Consider the following 6,996-nt stretch of genomic DNA (forward strand, 5'->3'; position numbering starts at 1 on the left):
GATCTTACCACTAGGCGCGTGAGAAAATGAGGAGAGAAGATTCGGAGGTAAAAATGTACAAGAAAATTTTGGGTGTGAAACATTAATCATAAGTAGCTGGAGAAAAATTTACCCCTCTCTCTCTCTCTCTCTCTCTCTCTCCGCTGGCATTAATGAAGCAAACATCAGTGTCTTTTGAGAGAGAGAGAGAGAGAGAGAGAGAGAGAGAGAGAGAGAGAGAGACGTACCTCCTATCCTACTCTCCGAAATTCTCGTCACATTGTTATTTTGTTTTCGAGTAATCCGACTTTGCGAATTCTTGTTCATTTGTATACGTATATTTTTTCCACGTAATCCGACTTTAGCGAATCCGGGCTTTGTTTACTTATGCTAGAACGCTAATACGAACGAGCGAAATGAATGGAAATTGATGTTATGCGATGTCATGCGATGTGATGCTATGTGATGTTAGTTTTGAATTGTTCTTTTTGTTATTTGCTTTTACTGAAGGTTTGAGAAAGATTAAGTTCATGTATATGTATATTTTTTATTATGTATTTCAGCTGTATGATTTTGTATTTTCCGAAGGTGTGTGTGTGTGTGTGTGTGTGTGTGTGTGTGTGTGTGTGTGTGTGTGTGTGTGTGTGTGTGTGTGTGTGTCAATTCGTCTGTATATTAATCTAGGTATGAATGTGCTTATGTATTTATGTATTTATGTACGTATATATGTATGTATGTATGTATGTATGTATGTATGTATGTCTATATGGTATGTACGGTATGCTTGTACTCTGTAAGTATGAGGTAATGTATGAATATTTGTATTTATGAATGTATGTATATATGTATGTTAATGCTGTATATATTTCTAACAGTTTTCTTTGGTTATCATTCTTTTATTCCGAATTCGTCAGGGAATTTATCAGAGAATTTATGAGTAAAGTTGCGTCTTGTGTTGGGCTGCTGGATGCGTCGTTTTTCTCCTGACCTTTTTTTTGGTGTAAGGAGCCGCGGAAAAACGTGCAGGATAAATGGATTCTTCTTTTAAAACTCGCTGCTGTCTTTCCTCGTGCTATTTTTCTTCCTCTCTTTCCGTAGTTTCTTTTTCCGACCCTTTCCCTTGGTGTTCTATTTTTATCTTTCCTCCTGTTCTTTTATTTTAGTAACTTTTTTATATTTGCTTTTTTTCTTTTTTTTTTCCTAGTTTTTGTTGTTGTCATTTTGATATCTTTGCTTTTTTAATGTTTTGTGTCCTGTAATTTATGCTGTCATTCTTTGTCTCTATGTCACTCTCTATCTCTTTTTATCTATTTATCTTTTTTCTAGTACGTCTGTCTCTGTATATGTCTTTCTGTGTAACTATCTACCTATCTGTCAATCTATCTGTCTATCTATCTGTTTTCCCCAGTCCTAAAGCAACATTCCAGTCCGCCAACTTAGGTCTCTCTCTCTCTGTTTGCCTCTCACAGTAAACAAAGAAAATAAACGTTTAGGCATTCAGAAACGTTTTTGCCTCCAACGTTTGTCAACACGAGCGGCGGAAAGGAAGCGAGTAGCGGAGGCGGAGTGTTTGCCATCATGTCGTCTATATATTTTTCCCTTCATCTATTCTCTATAATATATACAGTGGACGAAAGTTTAAAGGTAAGAGTTGGCAGCTGATGTATTAATTAAAAAGCTTATGAGAAGAGGAGGAGGAGGAGGGCTGAAATCGGGTCTTGTTTAGTATAGAGTGTGTGTGTGTGTGTGTGTGTGTGTGTGTGTGTGTGTGTGTGTGTGTGTGTGTGTGTGTGATGGCGTTTTAAGCAGGAGAAGACTCTGTTGGTGCATTAGTTGATGAAAACGCGGTAAAAGGAGGAGGAGGAAGAGGAAGAGGAAGAAGACGAGGCGAAGGAAAAAATGAGTAAGTAATGGAGAGAGAATAGAATAATGGAAGGAAATGGATAAAGGAAAGAGGGAAATATGGAACAATAAAGATAGAAGAAGAATAGAAAGGAGAGGAAGTACTAAATTCGAGGACGAGGGAAGAGGAAAAGACAGGAAAAGAAAGAGGGAAAAACAAATGAGCGGGGAAGAAAATGATGGAAGAGGAGGGAAAAGGAAAGATAGAAGTGAAAATATAGGAAAGTAAGTGTGGGAAAAGAAGGAAAAAATGAATGGAAAAACAAGAGAGACAAAAGGAAAAACATGTAGTTGGGAAAGATAAGAAAAAAAAAGAGATAAAGAGGAGGAGGAAGAAGAGGAGGAGGAAAATGAGAAAGTTACATAGAGGGAATAGAAGAATGCAAGGAATGACGGAAAGGAGAAATATGAAACAACGGAGATAGACGGAGAATAAGGAAGAGGAAAAAAGAACGAAAAAGAAGCAACATAGAAGAAGGGGAAAAGGGAATAAAGAAGACGAAAAAAACAAACAAACAAAACGAAGGAGGCAAAAGATAAATGATGATAAACTGTAGAAAAAAAGGAAAGTATAAGGGAAAAGAAGATAGAGAATTAGAAAAGTAGTTGGTAAGAAAATATGAGTAAAAAAAGGGAGAAAAAGGGAAGTAGGAAGTGGTTAGCATTTACATTTCTCGAACTCGGAATTGACAATGAATTTTCGCCTCGTTCAAATTCTCGTTTTCATTCAATTGGAGAATCATTTTTACCTTAGTGCGAAATTGAAACTATTACCGACTCTCTCTCTCTCTCTCTCTCTCTCTCTCTCTCTCTCTCTCTCTCTCTCTCGCACCTATTTTAAACGTTTTTCCTTAATGGTATACGATATGTGTGTGTGTGTGTGTGTGTGTGTGTGTGTGTGTGTGTGTGTGTGTGTGTGTGTGTACCTAAATATATATACTTACTTTCCCAAACCCAAAAATATGTAAGCAGGAAAAATAGGTACTGCTAAACACACACACACACACACACACACACACACACACACACACACACACACACACACACACACACACACTCCTCGTATTTATGCAAACGAGCCTCCGGAGCAGAAATTTGCATGCGAAAGTCGTAGCGGAGGCACGAAGAGTTATTCCCCTCGTCCATTTGCGCGCCGCGGCGGCAGATCCGTAACAAATAAATAATTTTCGAGGGGCAAGAACACCGAGGGAGAGACCTATTTCAAGAGTAGGAGAGGGGGAGGGAGAAGGAGGGAGAAAGGTGAGGGGTGAGAGTGAGAGGAGGGTATCACGACACCTCTCCTCCCGAAATTGACCTATCTTTCGGCCACTCCTCTTAAGCCCCGTTCACACTGTGCCGACTCTGGGCCACGACAACCCAGCGACTCCGGGAACACGAGGTCTTGGGTGTGAAATGTTGACATGAAAGGGTCGCATATAGTTTTTCCGACCGTATGCGACCCTTCCACATCAACACTTCACACCCACGACCTCGTACACCCCGAGTCGCTGGGTTGTCGTGACCAGAGTCGGCTTTAAGGAGCAGTGACTAGCGGGCTTTATTTTTCATATTTGTTTCCTTTTTTATGCCCTTGAACTGACTCCTTTGTTGTAAAAAAAAAGAAAAAAAGAATAAGACTTAATTATGGGAGAACGAGAGGAAAGGGGGTGAAAGGGGAATGGATTTGGAGGATGTCAAAGAGTGGATGGATGACGTATTTACGGGGGAGAAGCAAACGGAAAGAAAAAGGGGTGAACGGGGGTGAGGATGAGGACTTATTTTGATGGGGAGGAGAAGGGGGAAGAAAGGGTAGAGGGGGGAGAGGTAAGGGGGGATGAAGAAGAAGAGGTATGAGACGTATTCTATTTTTCTTTGAGCCTCCTCCTCCTCCTCCTCCTCCTCCATCAAAGGGCATCTCTCTACGCCTACGGATGTTGGAGATTACGTATATGTGACTCTATTCTCTCTCTCTCTCTCTCTCTCTCTCTCTCTCTCTCTCTCTCTCTCTCTCTGCGGTATCATTCATTTTTATAACCTCTTCAACTGAGATGTATGTATGTATGTGTGTATGTATGTATGTATGTATATATATGTATGTATGTATGTATGTGTATGTATGTATGTATGAGGGACACACACACACACACACAGATTACGAATTCCCCCAGTTTTCCTTCTATTTTCCAGCGTCGTGTGTGTGTGTGTGTGTGTGTGTGTGTGTGTGTGTGTGTGTGTGTGTGTGTGGCGGGGCCTTGTAATCGGATCAGAGCTTCACTAAATCGCCGCCAACAAGGTCCGCCGCAGACTCCCATCATCCACGTATACCTCGGACTGGCTGGCCGCGGGTTTGACGGTGGAGAGGTTGCGGGGTTTCTGAGGGGGCGGAGAGAGGTTGCGCTTTTTATGGGGTCTGAGGGGAGGTTGCGGTTTCGACTGACTTCGACTGACTGAGTGATTGGTTGACTGATTGACTGGCTGACTGATTAGTTGTCCGACTGAATGATTGAGAGGTATTTTTGTGACCTATTCGTAACTTGCTGACTCGGTGAACGAATTTTAGAACAATTCTAACGTAATGGCTAACAGAGAATTGAATACCCTATTTACTGACTAACTGAGAGACTGAATAACTTATTGAGTGATACAGACAGACGTACGATCCGAAACGACTGACTGACTGACTGACTGATGATTACGCCGCTGACTGGGCAGAAATTCCTGACACTGACCGACTGACTGACTGACTGACTGCCTGACCTAGTGGCCGACTTGATTGCAGACCTATTATGTAGCCCAGAGAGAGAGAGAGGAAAAACAGGTCAAACTAGAAATAAATAATCATAAAAGAAATAAATTGAACGATATTTTCATGTTTTCTTACTAACCGGAACAGCTTTCTCTAATTGGTATTCATATATTTTTTTTCATCGTTATTTTGCCTTAATAAATATATTATTTTCTTCTTTTCCATTATTTTTACTGTCATTCATATTTTCTCTGATTTCTTTTTCAATCTTCTTTTACTGTCATCAATATATTCTCGTCTTTGTTAATCTTATTTTACTCTCATTCGTGTATTTCCGAATATTTTCAACCTTATTTTACATTGTTATTCATATATTTTCTCTTCTCTTTTCAGATCGAACGTCCCGAAGAAAAACCGTACGCGCGTTTTTTTTTCCGTGCGCGAGTGTTCTTTTTCCAGTGCGCGAGTGTTTTTGTTTTTTTTTCCGTGCGCGCGTTTTTTTTTTCGTGCGCGTGGCCAGCAACACCCTGCACCTCCACCGCCTCGGAAAAGGTAAGTACACCTGTGATTTACCTGTTGTAGAATTAGCACATCTTTACCTTGATTTCAGAGTCTCGCACACCTGGTCTTGGATGAAGGTAGGGAGGTAAGTTTTTTTTTTTTTATCAAGGAAGGAAAGGAGGGAAAGAAGAAAGATTATGGTTGATGAGAAAGGGAAGGAGAAAGGAAAGAAGCGAAGAGGAGGGAGGAAGGGTGTGAGGGGTGAAGGGAGGAAACGTAAGAGGAAGGAAGGAGGGGAAGAAGTGTGTTTTAGACGTGTTTTATGCTGCTTAGTGAATGGATTTTGGATGCGAGAGGAAAGAAGAGGTCGGGAGAGGTAAGGGGAGATAAGGGGTCGGGAGGAAGGGTAAGGGAAGAGGGGTAGAAAAAGGGAGAAGGAGGGGTGGAGAGATAACAGAAGGGAGAGGAAAGGAAGGGAGGGAATAACTAAGGGAGAGGAAGGGAAAAGATGTACCTAGATGACGAAGGAGGAAAATTACTGTGGGGAAGAGAAGAAAAGATGGAAACGAAGGAGGAGAGAGAGGAAGAAAAAAGGAAAGGAAAATAGAGGAAACGGAAAGAGGGAAGGTACAGAGGCAGGGTATTAGAAAGAGAAAAGGAGACAAGAAAGAGAGAAAGGAGGGAAAAAAGAGGGATAAGAAAAGCGAGAAGAGGGAAAATGAGAGAAAAGAGGGAAAAGAAAAGATGGAAGAGGGATAAGAGAAGGGAAGAGGAAGAGGAGGGATATAGAGGAAGAAAGGAGGGAAGGAGGAAAGGAAGAAGGGAGGAAAACAAGAATATTTATGTTAACAGGTCGCGGCTTGAGCGCTTTGCATATGAGGCGTGATCTCTCTCTCTCTCTCTCTCTCTCTCTCTCTCTCTCTCTCTCTCTCTCTCTCTGTAAACCGTGTGTGAGCTAAAGTGCGGTTACCTGTTACACACACACACACACACACACACACACACACACACACACACACACATTTGCCCAACGTTTAACACACATAATAAATTCACGTGAGAGTTATTATGCCTAGTAACTTGAGAGAGAGAGAGAGAGAGAGAGAGAGAGAGAGAGAGAGAGAGAGAGAGAGAGAAATAAGACGATAAGGGAGGAAATAGAGGGGAGATAAAAGAAAAAAAAGATGAGGGAGGGAGAGGAGTGAAGTAAGAAACTGGATAAAGGGAAATAAAAGGAGATTAGGGGAGGAAAAAAGGGGAGATAGGAGAAAGGAGATGAGTGGAGATGAGGAAGGTAGGAAGGGAGATAAAGGAAAGAAGAGTAAAGAGAAGTAAAGGTTAAAAAGGGAGATGAGTGGAGGAGATGAGTGGAGATGAGTGAAAGGAGATGAGGAGGAGGATGTGAGACTTAGGAAAGGAGAATAAATATAAAGAAAGGTTAGAAAAGAAAAGGGAGACTAAAAAAAGGAGGTAAGGGAAAGGAGATGAGTGAGTGGAGATGAGAGGGGGAGATGAGTGGAGGATGTGAGTGACGGGAGATATCGTAAAGCTTGAAATAATTGGCAGCTGAGACAGTATAATGTTTTCCTCCTCCACCCCCTCCTCCTCCTCCTCCTCCTCCTCCTCCTCCTCCTCCTCCTCTCTCTCTCCTCCCATTCTCTCTCTCCCCAACCTTTGAATCATCTCCCATCCTTCCTGTCCTCTTTCTTGACCATCGCTTTTCTCTCTCTCTCTCTCTCTCTCTCATAAGTGAATGGATTAATGGAAAATGGAAAGAAATAATTGGAATAAGATGGAGATAGATAGATAGATAGATAGATAGAGAGAGAGAGAGAGAGAGAGAGAGAGAGAGAGAGAGAGAGAGAGAG

At 41.6% G+C, this 6,996-nt stretch overlaps 1 long non-coding RNA gene across 1 annotated transcript in view; it reads left to right on the plus strand.

Moving 5' to 3' along the window:
- The window catches only part of LOC127010290 (uncharacterized), a 40,568-nt gene extending 33,830 nt beyond the window's left edge, over positions 1-6,738 (plus strand). Inside the window, exon 3 of the long non-coding RNA XR_007763031.1 lies at positions 5,021-6,738. This is a non-coding gene — a long non-coding RNA (uncharacterized LOC127010290). The remainder of the gene's footprint in view (positions 1-5,020) is intronic.
- Positions 6,739-6,996: the final 258 nt, after the last annotated feature.

Source organism: Eriocheir sinensis, chromosome 43 (genome assembly GCF_024679095.1).
Source record: "Eriocheir sinensis breed Jianghai 21 chromosome 43, ASM2467909v1, whole genome shotgun sequence".
In the NCBI taxonomy this organism is placed as follows: Eukaryota; Metazoa; Arthropoda; class Malacostraca; order Decapoda; family Varunidae; genus Eriocheir; species Eriocheir sinensis.